The following is an 18487-nucleotide window of genomic DNA, read 5'->3' on the forward strand; positions in this document are numbered from 1 at the left end:
CAAAGAAAATAAATGTCAAATAGGTATATTTTAATTGGCTTATTACGTTCTAAGGTTCTTATTGGTATTGTTTGAATTTATGCAAGGCTCAGAGCATTCCAGATTTAATAATTAATGGTACAGTGACACTTTCCAACTCTCTGTTAGTGGGACTTTGCTTTTCAATTTGCCCTTGTCAGTTTTCAAAGGACCTGTGTTAGATATCCAGTGCAGACTCATAAGCATTATAATATTTTCATGCAATAACAGAAAGTAGGAGGAAAAAATGTGTATACTGGGGCTATATCCATCTTTACCTCAAATATCTCTGCTATGATATTACTGAAAACACAAAGAGCATTAAAAAACAAGTCAAAGTATTGAGCTGCCTGCAGCTGTTAAAACTGAAATTGTATTGATTGCACTTGCTGTCTCAGATACAGAGCCAAAAAAACTCCAAAAGAAGCAAACAAAACTGTTACTGAGTTAAAGCCTCTTTTCAATGACAAGAAAGGCAAGGAAAGAAAACAACAGTAAATATATGCACTGTTAGAAAGTACCAGTTAAAACATCCTTTTATATAAATAAGTGAAGTACTGCCCAAGTTCTGTGGTGAGTTCAGAGAAATTTGAGAAACAGCTGTCCACAATTAGCTTGGACAATTCTTTGCATTAAAAAGAGGAAAAAAAAGAAAAAAACAAGACAAAGGAGTCAAATGATACAACCTGCAGCACTAGATAGAAAACAAACCAGGGACCTCTATGTACCTTTCCTTACTGTGCAAGAACAAGAAAATATTAAATACAACACAGAGGCAATCAATCTGCACCTAATAAAATGATACACCTTCTGTTCAAGCCACCTCTGAGAATAGGCATTTAGAAATATAATAAGAACATCCACAGTTATTAGGGGAAATAGTAGCAGAGAAATATAAACTGTCATGCTTGTGGCCATTTCTCAAGCAATTACTGGTGATGTTAGGAAGAAGCTTTTCCTATGGGTAAGATGTTTCTTTTTTGCCCGTTTCAAACTTCTCTTCACCTCACTGACAGACATACATAGGGAGAATAAGAAAACATGACACTGAAAAACATCAATAAGGATATAGCTGGCAAAAAACCATTCTTGGGCTTTTGTATGATACGTATGCCAATTACAAGATACAAACCATTTTGGTCAATGTGAAATATCATTTTTAGATGTTTGTTTGCATGAATATCAGGGAAGGACCCGCAATACCTCAAAGTTTAACCTCATCATTTTAAGTCTGAATATGTAAATATCCCATTTCTCTATGTTATGGACAAAGCTTAACCAATGTTGTTTATCATATTTTTCTAGCTAAAGTTTTAAAGCAAAGCACATTACAGTAATAGGCTTTTCTTTGTCACGCTTCAAGAATATTAATGAACGTATGCTTTCAGCACTTCTGTGAGGTACAAATGTGATACAGGAGAAAAAGCCTATTATTATAATATAAAGATAGAAGACTGAGGCATAATAGAATGGAATAACTTGCTGAAGGCAATCAAAACGGCTATAGACAACAGCTATGTTATGTCACAGTTCAGTGCCATAATCACAAGGACCACCTTTCCTTAGAGTCGGAAAGATTTATAAGTGGTGAAAACCACTCTGTAAATCTTCAAGGATGCCAAACTAAGTTGGCAGATTTATAATGAGACTTATATATATAAAAAAAAAGTTTTCTAGTTGACCATTCTTCCTGCTGTATAGGTACAGCAGAAGACAGCTGCAAACGTCCTATTGAATTTCTAATGTCCATTTCCTTCCCCCAAAAGACAACCATTTAAGCTTGAAAATCAATATCTGTTTAAAAACCAATCTGTGCCTGTGTTTTTCCTAAAGAACGGAATAAAAATAAACAGCCAGGTAACCAACTAATAAAGCCTGCACATAAAAGGTTAACTCTGTGCTTCAGAAAGCACTTACAATAATAAAAAAGTATGAAAAAGTGCCATACATCTCCCAAACAGTTTCAATTTTGTCAGCAAAATCACAGTGCCATATATTTTTCCTTCTGTCCGTAACACTGGAGATGATGTTATACTTGTATGACCTGCTGCTGGAATACTGAACACTCACCAGTTGAGCACTAGGGAATAGTACACGAATACCATTAAGCAGAAAGCATCACATGCATACAAAATAGTCATAGCAACAAATTATTTTTTCTAAATGGAATTTTGTTTAAGGGTGCTTTGGTACGTGCAGGGATGTGTTAAGTCTGTGATTCTTGTAACTTCAGCTGATACAGATTAAATGTTCAGATCGAGCTATGGAAGGACCGCGGCGTCTCTGATTACATTTTATGTAGCGTAGCAGGGTTAGAGTTTAGCTTAACTATACTCTAATTGTACAGTTCCACTGTAATCAAAATTACCAGAAAATAAATATTGAAACATCACACACCTTAAGAGCCTTCACGAATGAAAGATACTTTCCTCGGTTACTTATAAAGGGAGGTCAAACCTATCTTTATAAAGTGATACTAATTCTAATGTTATCTAAGGAAAGAATGTGCACGTTTCTTCAAGAACAAAGGGATGTTCTTGTCTGATAAAAGTGCATGCACACTAACGATAAAGAGATGAATAACTCTTAAAATAAAGTGAAGATAGCATGCCAAGATTTGTATATCTGAGTATTAAATGAAATAATCTTTGTTTCAAAGTCAGTACAAGACATAAAACAGATTTTGTTGCAAACAATAGAGCAAGTACCAGTATTTGAATCTGAAGACAAGAGGTAAGGTCTGAAAATTGTTTTCTTCATAAAAAATGTGTCAGGAATAATTCCAGGTTAGGTGTCAATTAACAGATGTGTCACAGCCTCCCCCTATTTTCTGCTTTCCCCCAAACACCTCTTTCCCATTACTCACACATCTTTTTCAGCATAAAGGCAAATGAGCTGTGAAAAGAAGTGAGATGGTAGTGACCGAGCTACATACAAAAGCCATTAGACTACTTAACACAATTTAAAATGGGATTAAGAATAAGCTAAAACGCTAGAGAATATAAGCAACACATATATTACAGAAACTGGGCCAGCTACCAGATTGCGCTGTGCAGAAGAGCTCTGACTGACAGGAACCTACCTGAACAGAGAGAAGGATTTAGATCTAAGGGTCTCAGGCAGCCAACAGGTATAGATAAATAATGCAAGGTGGAACACTACGTTTTACTTACTGCACATTATCTTCTTCTTATACTTTTCAATTTGGATGGGAAGATTTACAATAAATCAGTTTTCCTGAGTGAATTGCAATTGTTGCTAGCGCTATGGCTAATTTCCAGGACACTGCTTTGAGAATACTCATTAATGAAGGATTTAAAAGTCAGTGGAAAATCCCTTATTTACAGCGAGTGCCTAATAGGATAAGATCCAACTGGTATTGTCGTAATACAAGATTGGATTAGAATGTCTCATGGGCAAGTTGTTCAAATTCATTTAAGAACTGATAATCTAATTGTAAGAGATTGAAAAAAAAAAAAAATCAAACTAGCCAGTGCACAAATGGAAAGCCAAGCAGGACTTCTTTTGATTTCACCTGTCTTTCTTGTGTATTTTCAGAGCCTTTTATATTCATTCTGTGAATGTAGTTGTATAATTTGAAGTGCGGTCCATTGTAATAGGTGGCTTCTTAAAAAGCTGGACATCTGTTCACATTTCAGAAAAAAAAGGATGGTATGAAAAGCTTACAATTAATGTGCCAATATAAAAAAATCCATAAAAATCGTATTTTGTAAAGTTAGAAGTCGCTACACAGAGTGGTTTCTGGCAATTATTCATGGCTGTGGCTCTTGCAGGAATAAGTCTTACATCAGTCAGGTCTGTTTGCAGAAACAAGGACTTCAAGATTTGTCTCTTAGCCAAGGGAGTTTAAAATATGACCAATCTGCCACCTTGTCCAAGGAAGGAAATGGTGACTATTTCAAGAAAGATCTTGGCCAGATCAAAAAGTGATGCTCTAGTTATGGCTTAAATACAGTGACAGGCTGTAGCTGTAGGTAAATATCAAGTTGTCCTAAAGGTTACAATCACAGATTCAATACTGGTACCAGAAATTATGATTGTGTCCTTCTTAATGTGCTCTTGCATTGCTATGTCATTTAAAAAAAAAAAAAATTGCTACTGAATAAACAATAGAAGAAACCCATTTTTTCAATCATTCAGTTTTCGCATGACTGAGTGTAAATATGTACCATCTTATTCAGTTTTCATGTACGAAGTCTGTTAAACCTGCCAGTACCAGAGAAATACGATCTAAAAATTAAATCACCAATCTGAATTGTGCATTCATTAACAGTATAATGGAACCTGCATATTTTCTCCTAGCACTCCTCCAGCCTTCTTTTAAAGCACAGCACCCTACAGCTACTCTGAATATAGTTTATTTCATTCTTATTCAGTAATATACTTTATCCCATGAGAACTGCAACTAAATTCAAATTACGCAACAGTTAAAAACTGGTAGACCAAAATTATTATATGAATTATAAACAGCATAACCACTTGTAACTACTGTTTAAATTATTTTGGATTAGAACTTCAGCTGTGTAATCAAAACTATTCTTATTTACTCATACAGCTGTGGCATTTAATGACACCAGCCAGGTACCACCGTGCTTGGTGCTAAAAAAAGCACAAAGGAGAAGGCTGTGCTCTGAGGAGCTTACAGGTTAATTTAGGACCGGATGTGGGAGAATCAAAGGATCCCTGAATCATTAAGGTTGGAAAAGACCTCTAAGATCATCATGTTCAGCTGTCAGTTTATCCCCACCATGCCCACTGAACCACATCCTCAAGTGCCATATCTCCACATTTCTTGAACACCTCCAGGGACAGTGACGCCACCATCTCCCTGGGCAGCTTGTGCCAGTGCCTCATCACTCTTTCTGAGAATACAATTTTCCTAATATCCAACCTGAACCTCCACTGGTGCAACTTGAGGCTATTACCCCTCGTCATATCACGTCCTTCCTGTAGAGAAGGAGCAAAACTGAACACAGCGCTCGAGGTGTGGCCTCAACAGTTCTGAGCACAGAGGGATGATCACTTCCCTCCCTTGCTGCCTGCACTATTTCTGATACAAGCCAGGATGCCATTGGCCTTCTTGTCCACCTGGGCACACTGCTGGCTCATGTTCAGCCAGCTCTCAGCTAACACTCCCAGGTCATTTTCGTTTTTGCAGCTTTCCAGTCACTCTGCCCCAAAGCCTGTAGCAATGGATGGGGTTGTTGCAATCTAAGTGCAGAACCTGTCCCTCAGCCCTGTTGAAGCTCATACCACTGGCCTCAGCCCATTGATTCAGCCTATCCAGATCAAGCAGAGGATGAGAAGGGTCAGGCAAGGATGCTAGTGGTAAGAGTTAGCAGTTCTGCAGGTTAGCAATGGTTATCTTCTAGAAGATTCTCCAAAAGGGCAGGATGGTCAGGAAGAAAGGAGGCAGGGAACAGCCGGGCAGAAGCCGGGCCAAAGAGATGCTGTGAACAGATGGTGCCTGAAGAGCACTGCCTGAAAAGGCTGCAGGGCTTCGTGGAGGAAACTGGCTGTACTTACAGCAATGACCGGAGGTGACGGCAGACTGAGAAGGGTGGTAGAGCACTGACAACCCCATGGGGAAGGGATAGCATGGAGAAAGTGAGAAATGAATGGTGAGGCCAAGGGAGAAAAGGGGGACTAGGCACACAAGGGAATGGATATATGGTAGTTGATGTAACCCGACGAATTATGGGAAGTTTAATGACTAAATTAATTAACAACTGTTGACAAATGAGTACATTATAACACACTTTCAGATGCAGGACCAGGAAATCAGACATCAAATTCTCCTTCTCTCCTCTTTCCCAGTTCTTGGGTCTGCTTAAATTACTTCTTTTCCTCCTAAAAGTTTATTCAAATAATTACTGTTCAGTGAGAACCAGCTACTTTGCTTTTGAATGCACAGGTCTGCTTCAGCTTAGCAAAAGGATATATAACTGGAACCATGGTACGAAGAAAAGAAAAAACAAGGTATGCACCTCTACCTTCCTAATTATCTGTGGCAAAGTTTTCTTCTAAAATACTGTTCATGTTTACACAAGGGAGTTTAGAGCAGCCAGTGTGTACTGATGCATTGGACATATTAATTTCTGGTGCACTGAGGGACTTTCCTAAAAATAATTCTCATATATATTCTTCTCTTTTTCTCCTCTACTTTTCCTTTAAGGTGAGGAATAAAATAACATAAACCAAAATAACATAAACCAAAGCGCCCAGGAATGCTGGCAGAAACCAGCAAAATATGAAAAGTCACAAAAGAGTTCATGTGGAAAAAAATCAAATTTCATTTTTGGGACCGGATTAATGACACAATTTTCTAGCCAAGTCTGTGTAATTTAAATTTAATTTTCTGCGCAGGAAGCAGATTTCTATGATTGGTTGTTGGGACAGTTGTATGAAGAAACTCGAATACATCACGTTAATCAATTCTACACTTCAGCTGTCTTCTCCCTAGTGTTAACAACCTCCCACTGGACAAAACTGTGTGCTGGTAAGAAAAGAAGCTACTGCGATGTAGCAACAATATCAGCTCTAGATGAAATGCCATTTGGACAACTGCCTGCCATTGGTCAAACAACTACATGGGCACCAATTACTGCTCATCCACTCACACCCAGAAAGTATTTCCTCAGTGCCGTGCTGCTGAAAAAAGTTGTTTCTGCACATGGACATTAAAATGCTAATATTTCAAGTACATATACAATATTATTACATATTTTATTAACTGCTGACATTATTACCCTATAATGTGAACATACAGTAACTGAAAATCGAAACACTCTCCCAAACTAGATTTCATCTAATTAATACCATCATGCTATTTCTCTTGAGTTTGTCAGTGTCTGACAGAAACATTAGCAAAACAATAATAGTAATAGTAATAATAACAAATTAAAACCTCTGAGTTTGTGAACTGAATGCCTTAGAAGTTAAACCCTGAAGGACAGGTAAAAAGCTCAAGATGACAGCCACGATGCCCTGGAGGGTGTGGCTTCAGCCTTTGTCCCTGAATCTGGGCAGGGACAGGAACACAGCTGCCCCACACAGCAAAGCAGAATAATCTTTTTTTCTGGCTTCCAACTCTCTTTATAAAGTCTATCAGGAAGCTTTCCAACAAACCTTAAATTCCACAGTATCTTTTTAATGCAGACTAGTATTTCTATTACTTCTCCAAACCTCTTCTCCTCTCCCAAAAAATCCCAAACACTTACATTCTCATGGGCAAAATTACTACAAAAACCATTTGAAAAAAGTATTTATAGAAAAATAACATCAACAGAATGGTGTGGCTTTCCTTTAAGCTCTGAATTTGAAGTTAATTGCTGTGGTCAAAGTCTTAGAGTCATTTACTTCATCCATAAAAATGCAGAAACAGAGATAAGAAGATCCACATGCTCACAAAGCTACATTTTTATTTTTTACCTGGAGAGCTAGCCAGGCTCTGCAATAATTTTTAAAAATATGTATGATGCTCTGAAAGTAATGCCTCCTATTTATTTCCATAGAAACTACAGCAGACTATATGCAACCACATAAATAATGTTTCACAGATGTAGATAAAAAAATAAATAAAATTTGTGTTAATGTTGTTCATGAATGTTTCGTCTCTTGTCCCCTTGAAGAACTTTTCATAAGCAGCTATTCAGAAAATTAAACCAACTAGTTTTCTTCTTTGCGTCTATCCTTCGTAGGTAACTTACTGATAATGCTAACATCTTCATTAATGATGGGTCACACCCGCCCTATTTAAAGGACTTGCAAGGAGATCTTCAACATCGCACTACTACATGATAGCAGGGGCTATTCTGGCCTTCCCTTCTTCAGACAAGCTGATCCAGGACTAGCTGTGGTTCCCGGAAGCACAGCAAGCAGTAAGAGCATCAAGCATGGGAGTTACCATTTCTCAGCTCTCAGCAAGAAGATGAAGGTTTTTTTTTTAGAATGAATTTATTACTAGATCCAAGTTTTAAGTTACGGCACAAAATTATGGCATTTATAAAGAGAACTATGGATGTTTACCATGACTTTGGACTACTGCTTCAAAAGGGTGCTTGCTGTAACAGTGTGCGTCTTTCACATCTGACCAACATTTAGGCCAACTCAGGACATAAAAACATGGTGGCATGCTTTGCATGAGAAGTCAGTGTCATACACACTTCTGCACTGATAATACCCTAAATTTGTTTTGCAGTGCCAGAGGAACGGGACAACGCTCGACTTTCTTCCTGAAAAAACTGTATGACGTGGCCTTGCTCATGAATAAGGCAGAACTACATGTACAACAGAAAGACCAAACTGTTTCAGTCCCTCGTGCCGGAGATACTGGGGAGCGTTGGTTGGCTGGGAATAACAAATGTACGAGCTCAGAGCTATGTCTACACCACAACCTGTCCTCCATCCCGCCCTCTCCCTCCCTTCTGCAGGGGATGGCTGGAAAGGGAGGCTCACTGCCCGGCACTCGTCTCCCGCCGCTCTCAGGACCTGGGGCTGAGCTGCAGCTCAGTCTGCCGCCAAGAACACGAGCATCTGCACAAAGTTGCGGACCGAAAGGTCACATTACTTCTGTCTCATCTCACTTTTAGATTCCAAACACTGTAAATTCAGAAATCATATTTTCTTGCTATGTTTTGTTCTCTGATTACAAGCGCGTCTGTCATGGACTTTACTGATCAGAAGTTGTGCTTCTCTTCCATTTAACTTTTTCACTCTTATTTCCCCCAGGTAACTAAAAAAGCTTGAGAAAAAGGGACAGGAAATCTCCAGACTCATTAAAAGTCCTCTGGGCTTTTATTCCAAGGTTCTCTTCAGGACATCCATGTTCTTCTCTCATAATCACCATACATCAAAACAGAACAACAACAAAAATTCATGATTTTTTTGTGTTGCTTAAATTTATACCAACTCTAAAATGCAAGAAACTGAATGTGATTGATGAGATCCAAGTGCTTATTTTCTCCTAGACAAGAAATTAATTTTGCCTCTGAGTATAAAATAAATGTTTCTGGGCACTATGCTTGCATTTTCTGATATGATTTTATTTTTAGTCTTCTCGTTTGCTGAAATAAACATTTTGGTCCCCATTAATTCTGAATTCCCAAAACACCGTGGAGACTTCCATAGGTTTTTCTTCTTTTTAACCCAGAGACTACGTGCTTCTTAGACAATAACAATGCTTCAGTGATAGCAAACCTATTAATTTATATTTCTGGACCGCATGTACAGAGATTGTTGAATTTTTAGAACACGGCAAAACATTCTTATTGTGCAAATGCATGGCATTGCATTCTTATTTATCTCCCAAAACTCAGACATAGCATTGCTAAAGACTTTAAAAAATGACTGAGTTATTGGTGGGGAAGTGGGCTTCTTTTCAGAAGATGTGTGGGCCTCCAATAAAACCTTTTTTTTTTTTGCAGACTGCAACTTGATCACCGGCATAAGACCATTCTTAGCCAAACAGAAACACAGACAGAAGCCTGGAACCACTTAGTTACTAAAATCCCCAATGCAGCAGAATTAGAAGGGCATTTACATTTAGCTGTGCTTCCATCTTCTTGCACAGTTACAGTACCGCCAATTCTACTGACTGAATATCCCTGACTATTAAATTGTGTCACATAAGAGTATTCTGATCAATTGAAATCCATGGGAATTTAGTTACTAGGTAATTGACAAAAGAGAAAAAGGGAAGAAAAATCTTTAACAAGGAATACTCTCTGAACTAACATTCGGTGTCTGTTCTCAATCACATTATTTTTCGGGGAGGAAAAAGCTTTCTTATCCTGCTTCAAAATGCAGAGTACAAAACAATAGCAACTTTTCTCAGAAATGCAGAAAACTGCATAAACTCTCAGACTGCTCATTGGCCATGTAGATAAACCAGCTATCACATCTTGCCCCAGTGACAGTAAACAGATAACATGGGATCTTCTATCTAACACCGACTGACCCATACGACATCCTTTGAGTCCACTTCAGGATGTCTTTGACTCGAGGCAAATTAGATTAACTTGGTCAGAAGCAGGAAGGCATCAGCTGTTAACCCTTTCTCAACCCTTGCTTTCCTCTTCTTGAGGAACGACCTGCACCAACACCACTGCCAACACCTTCCGTCCTTCCTTAGTTTTTATAGTTAAGACCATAATTTAAAATTTTTGAGAGCCCAAGGAGAGTTGTTCCCTCTTGGATACTAGCTACTTGGTCACATTTTGTTCTGTAGTATCACTGGGCTGCAATGGCAGAAAATTGGAAATTGGCTTCTCACTAACCTGACTACACTTTCTTATCTTAATTTTTTAATCTAAAAACTCAAACATTGACGGGACTGTGGACGGCACCAAGGAAATGACTGACCAGTTCTGCAGGTCAGGGAAACATCCTGCCGAGCACCATGCTGCAAATGAAACTCGTTAATGCTAATGAGAGGCAGACGTGCACTGGAAGGAGACAATGCCTAATTGCTTTTTAATTAAAATAAGTGTTTCATTAAAGCCACTGTTTTGGAGATACTGTTAATTAGATAGTTTCTGCAAGCGTCCATTTGTCACACAGGTATTTGAGTTTGTTAACGATGCTTTGATTTCATAACCATGTAAGCAACCGCGCTGGCAGCAGATGTGAGGAGCGTGCTGCAGGGCAGTGGCAGCACCACATGCCTGGAGCTGCTCCACGCGGCTGCACCTCAGGTGACATCATTTAGCCTTCAAGTGCTTCCAGGCCACAATGTTCTTCCATAAACACTTTCAATATAAAGCAGAAGAAGCTGAAATCCACGTTTGTTATTTGAATAGGTTTTTCTTTTTTATCTCTGTCATTACTTTAGAGCTGTGAATTCAGTACACATCACAGAATAAATACTACAATATCTGCATTTATGACTCAATATCTTGTTTGCAACTGTTATATTATTTTTATTAAATTAGCTATTTAAAGATACCTTCCAACTCTGCTGGTAGTTTTTTTGAAGCCTGTGTATATCAAATCATTAGTTTGCATGCACGTACACACACTTTTGAATGAAATAGCTCTCTAACATCTCAGATTGAATTCAGAACAAAAAAAAAAAGAGAGAGAAAAGAAAACAGAAAAGAAAGACAGAGACATTATTTACATGCAGACATTATTCACAACTACTTTATTAAGCGTTTCTACCATCCCCAGGAGCCTACTTTTTTCAAGTGTATGAAAATATACCCAGCTTTCCTACTAGGGGTAGCTTAAAAAACCAGAAGAACTGCAGTTCACACACAAGGTCATTTGGGCCTGGGCCCTAAGAATACGGTTGCTTCACAGTGTATATATTTGCCACAGATTTGGTTTTCCAGTACTGAAGAAAGGAGGAGGAAGAACAGGAAAGACTTGAACAGAAAGGAGAGAAATCAGGCTGTGAGTGATAAGAAGTTGGGATACTGAGATGAAGAGCCATAAGCATGTGAAAGATAATTAAGACGCACTGCTGGAGGATTTAGAAAGAGAAATAAAGCACTGCGTCTGATGTACAGTTGAAGAATGGGAACCATTACAAGTGGAAGAGAGAATGGTGGGGACCAAGAATTAAGGCAAATCAGCAACATGGCCCACGCAGAGCTAAAAAGATCAATGGCCACTGGGAGGCTTGGAATGAGTACAAAGGAAGCTACGCAGGAAGAGTTTGTGGTTTGTAGCCATTAGAAACAGAGTGCAAGATTTCAGTTTTCCACTCACTGTCAGCAGCTGTCTGCTGGCCACTGCAGCAAATATATGAATTTTCCTACAGAAGTCTGCTCCATGAGGATCCACCCTCTTAAAGGACACAAGCCTACTACTCCTACTGATCATTGTCAGCTTGGCTTCAGAGATCTGCAGGGCAGACTGGCAGGGCACAGCTGTGCCAGTTTTCTGCTCAAGGCTGTCAGCTTGGCCATGCATAATGGAATATGCATCTGCAGCTTGTTTTTAAAGCAACTGAAAAACCTACATACACAACATTCGATTTGGAGAGTTTTTAAGGTAACATCCAGCAATTAGGGAACACCAGAATTCAAGTATGATGTGAAACATTAATTCACGAGCCACGTGCCTGCACAGATTAATAACAACATATTTGAATGTCAGCTGGTGTAAAAGATGAACAGTTCCAGGGAAACAAAATGTTCACACTTCAGTTGTGTACTTGGCCCATCATTTCTTGTGATATTATTTAAAACTGAAAGCCCAAACTCATAAGCTTGAACTGCTTAATCGCTCATCTGACTGCAATACGGCACTCTTCCAAGACACATTCCTAAGATTCTGGTTATGAGATTCTCCAAAAAAAAATCTAATTTGAAATGATTAAGTCTCATAAACTGTGATGCTTCACCTTCATTATTACATTATGAGCCATCACTCAAATTACAGCAAAGAATTTAAAATAGAATGCAGCGTGGAAAATTAACCATCCATGCAAATCTGTTTTTCAGTTTTACATGAAATTTTGACAAGGTTTTTCCATTGCCTAGGAGGAGCTTAGAACTCACCTTCTTTTGTTTTTACAAGATGGTGCGATTTTATTGTTGAAATTCAATACAGCACTTCATTTTATTGAAAGCAAACAGAAAAAAACATGGTAAGGTTCCTCTTCAAAACTGAACACGATTTTGCAACACCCAGGCTCAAACTCAGATAGGAGTCTAGCAGAAGTTCTTGTTGCTGCAACTAAGACTTTCAGTTGGCTCCCTAAATAGACATACTATGTCAGCAAAGTGTATAATGAAACTCCCAAAGTTTGTCAGTCTTGTCTACATGGCAATGTTATTGCGATTTAATGAAGTTAATTTAAACTAGTTTAATTCCCAAGTCTACAACTGTATTCTGACAGTAACGACTGGATGCGTTCCGCATAGCTTTTACAGGCACTGTAAGCTACCTCCAGCTAGCCCATGGCTTTACTTGGTGTGCCAACAGCAGTTGAAGCATTCACACTGCACTAGGTCATCCCATTGTGCAATGAGAGCAGCATGAGGGCTGGAGCAACCCTCCTATGATGAAAGGTTGAGAGAATTGGGATTGTTCAGCTTGGAGAAGAGAAGGGTCTGAGGAGACCTTATTGTTATCTTCCAGTACTTGAGAGGACCTTACAAGCAGGAGGAGGATCGACTTTTTACACAGGTAGATAGTGAGAGGATAAAGGGGAATGGATTTAAACTGAAAGAAGGGAGGTTTAGATTAGACGTTTGGAAGAAATTCTTCACTCAAGAGGGTGGTGAGGCACTGGAACAGGCTGCCCAGAGAAGTTGCAGATGCTCCATCTCTGGAGGTGTTTGAGGCCAGGCCTAATGAGCAATCTGGGCATTCCTGGGCAATCTGATCTAGTTGTTGGCAAACTTGCCCAAGGCAGGGGGGTTGGAACTAGATGATATTTGAGGTCCCTTCCAACCCAAGCCATTCAATGATTCTGTGATTCTATGATGATGGGTAACATCCCTTAGGGAGGAAAGCCCTTATACTTGCACTGACATTCCTCCACATGTCTGACTGTGCCAATCCCAACACCTCAACTCCATTCCCTCTTCTGTGAAAGCCATATTCTGCAAAAATCCACCACCAAAACAATACAGACCAACCTATGAGAAATTTTGAATTAAACAGGACTATTTCAGTCCTTCTCCCACTGGTCCAACATCAGGTAGCCAGGCAGTTTGTCACCGTCAGCACCCCTTGAGCTCCTTCTGTTGGACAGCCGTTGAAGAGTCCTGTTCAACTCTCTTAAGCTCTTATTTCTCTGAGTTAGCTTCAATACAACAAGGTTCTGTTCCTTCCTTTTTTTTTCTTTTCAATATCTTGACAAAAGTACATGAATTCTAAAGATTTCTTAAATCCAGACATAGCTGTAAAACAACCTTCACACACTGCTCGTCATTGATTTCTCACACCTTTACGATTCTCAGGCATTATGCCAAGACCCAGCCTCCTGTGCTACCACTGCTGTCCTGGGGCTTCTCCTTTGGAGTGTGGAACCTCCCTCTTTTCCCAAATATTACTTTTAATTTTTTTTTCTTATTTTAATAATCTACATCTCCTTGCTGAAAGACTTCAATTATCCTGCTCAGATGACCACAGGTCTCTGCTGCCCTCACTACTCTACTTTTGGCCATCTACATTCAGACTTCACTGTGTCATTCCATGACCCAGTGCAAAATTATTTCACCTGTTATTTCATCATCATAATAACGGAGTAATACTCTTCACTTACATCACCAACGGATATGGAATCTTAATATCTGTAATAAACTTCAACACAGTGGAACTGATTTAGAGCTGTATGGGAGGGACAGGAGTGCAGGTGCTGCCTTTAAAACACTGTTCAACGCCTCTCCCCCCAGACCAGCTACCAAACAGAAAAAAGTAGTCCTCAGACACATGCTGATGTTTTACACGACGATGTCATCAGGAAACTTGGTTGCTCGTGATGTATCCATTGCCATACAGGGCAACCCTTTTCTTTTTTTTTCTCCCCAACAGCACAAAGCAGGAATTAGAACCAAGAATCTGGCCCTCAAATTCTACATAAATACAAGTTGTACTATTAGGATCCCACTCAGTACTGTATTTCAGTGCTTAGAGTCAGAGTTCCCAATAAGCAGAGACACAACTAACATCACCATGTGCAGCAGTTTGCAATAAGAGAAATCACAACTCTGAAACATTATTTTGATTTTTTTTTTTAAAGACACTAATGTAACATCTAAGCACTCAGACAAAGGGAAGGAAAAACTCTGCAAGTTAAGTGGAACCGCCCACAGAGAATTTTTTCACCTGATCACACCAATTTGCAAAGATTAATTGTATGGAAGGAGCCACACAATGTTGAATTTCATGATAAATGGACACTATGACAGCAAATGATTTCCTCTAATGTTCCACTATGCTTTTCAGCACTTGAAATTTAATTACTTGGAAAAAAAAATAGCAAAAATCATCAATACCCTAACTATGACACAGTATTTTCAGCCTGAGAAGACATTTTGTTTCACCACAAAGGAAACTTCAGGTGTGAACCCAAGGGAGGCAGATCTCAGGCACTATGACAATGTTGCTATAGCAATTATTGGGGGCAGTGTGCATCAGATGCATTTTAGCTCTCAAGCAAACTGCTCAGCTCATGCATGCTGAATATAACCAGAATATAAACTTCTTGATGCTTACTGTATCCCAATGAGATTTGTAAATTACTTATCTTGATGCACTTCCAATAACTAAGAATGGAAGAATAATTTTTGTTCCTAATACTTAATCACATTCATAAAAAAAATTATATCCACGTATTCAGTTAGATATTTCAACTGCTTTTTCCCTGAAGTCAAAGTTATACAAATATATTCTTTAAAAAATCAATTATATTTTATGAATTATTGTGCATAATACTTTATTCAAATGAGATCTGGATTGAATACCAGTTATTTACGATCATATTAATATTTGGAAGCAAAGGAAGAAAACCTTTGATCGAGATAAATTTTTATAATCATCGAGCATAAAAGAAGTGTGAAAAAGCAACGTTCAGTTATTCTCAAAAGTCCAAGCAGGTGATAAAGCAGAAATATCTGAATCATCCTTGCATGTATTTTGCCGTTTAATAATACTTCACCACTCAGCTAAACTAAATTTTCCTAGCTACATTCATTAAAAAGGGGGAAGATCTCTCGTCTTTTCTGGGAGGGCTTGCCAATAAAGATTCGGAATGACTCTCTCCTCCCGTTTATTTTTGGTTTGTTTGATTTATTCTTCTTAATTATTCTGCACTATCTCATATTCCTTTTAATAAATTAGTTTCCCCTACCTCAGTTGGGTTCTTTTCCTCTTCCTTCCCTCCCTTCTCCTGAGGGGAGGGAGGAGTGTTGCGTGATTAACTCTTCAAACCGCGACAAAACCTCGGAGCCAAAGCATCACAGACTTGGGGATGGGTTAGGCTTGAAGCTAGTTTGATCAAGCCATGCGATTTATGAACTCACAGACAATGGAAAGAACACCTCTGTAGGCCAGGCCTTCCATGGAGCTCAGACAACAGACTTAGCTAAAAAAGCACTTTCTTCCACCTACTCCTCTTTAATACTCAATTAATATTACTAATTGATCTTATAACTTAGAAAGTGCTTCAGCAGCCAGAATAGAATGGGTCTTAAGAAGGCATAATGCTTCAGCTTTACAACAAAGTCTTTGGTAATGAAAGATCCATCATGGTACAAACTGCCCTATATAAAGACAGGCCACAAGGGGACGTGGCAGTGTTCTGCATTTGCTTACCAAAATGACTGAACATCATGCTAAAACCTGTTAGATACACTGCGATGCAGTTCCTTTCTGTTTCCCTCTCGGTACCTGCAGCCTATCGACTTAATACGTACATATTTCAGCCTGTCTTAATATTATGCTTCAGCATAATAAAGCTGTTGCATCTGTACTCCTTTGTTCTCTCCAGCACCTTTCTGCAGCAATGTCTGAATTAAAGAAATAGTCACAAAATAGCTGCTTATGCAAGTTACACAGAGGTATTCAGGGGGGGAGGAGTGAAAATCCTAGAAAAAAAAAAATCTATGTATAACTGAGTGCTCTCAGAGTAAGGCTATCATTTCTCTTTGGCTTAAAATTGAATCCACAAGCTCCATCTGAACTAGATGCCACCCGAGAGGAGTCTTCTTCAGTTCTGAAACTTAGTTCCTACTTTCTTTATGAGCCATAATACCATGTAGCTGTAATGCCACAGCTCCATCCAAAGCTCTGTCCTTTTCTACATTTACCTGTAAACAGACAAAATATCCAAATGCCCCAAGTCCTCGCTTTTAAAAATAACACAGAAGTAAGAAAATCCTTGTTTTCAAGGGCAGCAATGAGAAATAAGTGTTTTCCATTAGGTGGCTGTGACTTGCCTAGTTCGTATGTGTTTTATCGCTGGAAAAACAAAGGAAACAAAAGCCTTCCCTGCAGAAAATCCCTTTCTGGTCCTGGATTTACCGCAGTAGAAACAATCACCTCGGTGCGCATAGCTCCACACTTGCAGCTTTTTGCAAGGGCTTCCAATTAAAACAGCAGGACAGAGAGCAAATGGCTCATTTCCTTTCCCTAAAACCTTCTGCACCCACAGCTTTGTTTTGATTGAACAACTTTAAAGACGGCTTCGCATGTTTCCTGGAAAGCACCTCAAGTAGAAGGTGGGCACTAAGGGCGGGTGAATAGAGTGCCAGCTGATAGCTTCCAGTTCAATCAGAGATGAATTACCGGTTTGCTTCCCAAGGGTAGGACAAGGGCCCTGCCAGCTGCTCCCACCTCTATGGAGCAGGAAGCGCTACATCACCATGACACACCTCCTCCTGCCCACTGTTTCTTCATCTGGATATAGGCAATGCAAGGAGATGGAGTGTTTGAAGTGGTTCTGTTTGGAAAGTTACAGCTGCCGTGCCATTATCAGATTATGCTAAGAGCTAAACCTCAGCTGCACACGCCAATCTGTGCTTCAGAAACGCTTCTATCCCCAGCGCCAATTGAACGGGAGCAGGCTGAGCATTAGGTGGTTCTTAGGCATGTGGAAAACGCCAGGCAAATACCCGCACCACATGAATATGAATCACAAGTTCTCCAAGTGCAGGAATGAAGCCAGAGAAAGGGGATTATAATCTCCAAACACTGAGATGGAGACGGCAGGGTTCCTGCAACAGCACACGCATTACAGCAAACACTTGCAAAATTTATTCTCAATTAAACATGTAGTGTAAGTAGCAATAAAAATCATGCCTTCTTTTCCTTTGCTATCAATCTGACCTTGCTGTTAATAAAAGTAGGAAATAGCTTTTTCTTCATCAATACAGGAGCACATGCAGATTGCTATTTATCATTAGATGGCCCACTTTGAGCCCTTGCAGCTTTCTTTGAAGGACCACAAATTATTCACAACACAGCAGGATTTCTTCAGTGATTACATCTGATGTATTTTACACAACATCCTTGCTTTTGTATCTGATATCAAAACCTATAAAACACATCATTTTATGGGGAACCTGAAATTGGATTCCTCTGCAACAGAATATTTCCTCCCTCGACTGTCTGCAGCACTTTATAAAATATTTATTGATAGGATGCCTAAAAATACACATAGGCCAGCACAGCTTTAAGATGGATGGCTTTAGCAGCCATACCCTGGATTTCACACCGCAGGGTTCTTATTAGGCATAGCTGCCTAGAAATCACACTTATTTTCTGACATATGATTACCAATATTTTCATTTATAATGAATAATTTAGCTCACCGAACAGACAAAATTATATAAGTTTTACATCTTCAAGGTTCCCCGGCAAAAGCTGGGGGGCATATGGAGCAAAGTGAACAAGGAGCCTTTCTGCCTATTTTTTATTTATTTGAAACAGCATTTAATTACTCTTTGCGTGGCGCACTTTGTATGTCCCTGGCTCAGAGCTTCAGCACAAA

General features: G+C 39.2%; 1 protein-coding gene and 1 long non-coding RNA gene across 28 annotated transcripts in view; one reads left to right on the top strand and one right to left on the bottom strand.

Moving 5' to 3' along the window:
- The window catches only part of NRXN1 (neurexin 1), a 658401-nt gene that overhangs the window by 20516 nt on the left and 619398 nt on the right, over positions 1-18487 (bottom strand). The gene's annotated exons all lie outside the window — the stretch shown is intronic.
- On the top strand, positions 10-9024 carry LOC110396001. 2 transcript variants are annotated; one of them, XR_002436732.1, is made up of 3 exons: positions 10-6538; positions 7740-8403; positions 8770-9024. It is a non-coding gene; the product is annotated as an uncharacterized LOC110396001 (long non-coding RNA). The 2 variants fall into 2 exon arrangements; XR_002436731.1 differs by having other exon boundaries at positions 10-6018; positions 6406-6538; positions 7740-9024.

The sequence above is a fragment of the Numida meleagris genome, chromosome 3, assembly GCF_002078875.1.
Source record: "Numida meleagris isolate 19003 breed g44 Domestic line chromosome 3, NumMel1.0, whole genome shotgun sequence".
Lineage (NCBI taxonomy): Eukaryota > Metazoa > Chordata > Aves > Galliformes > Numididae > Numida > Numida meleagris.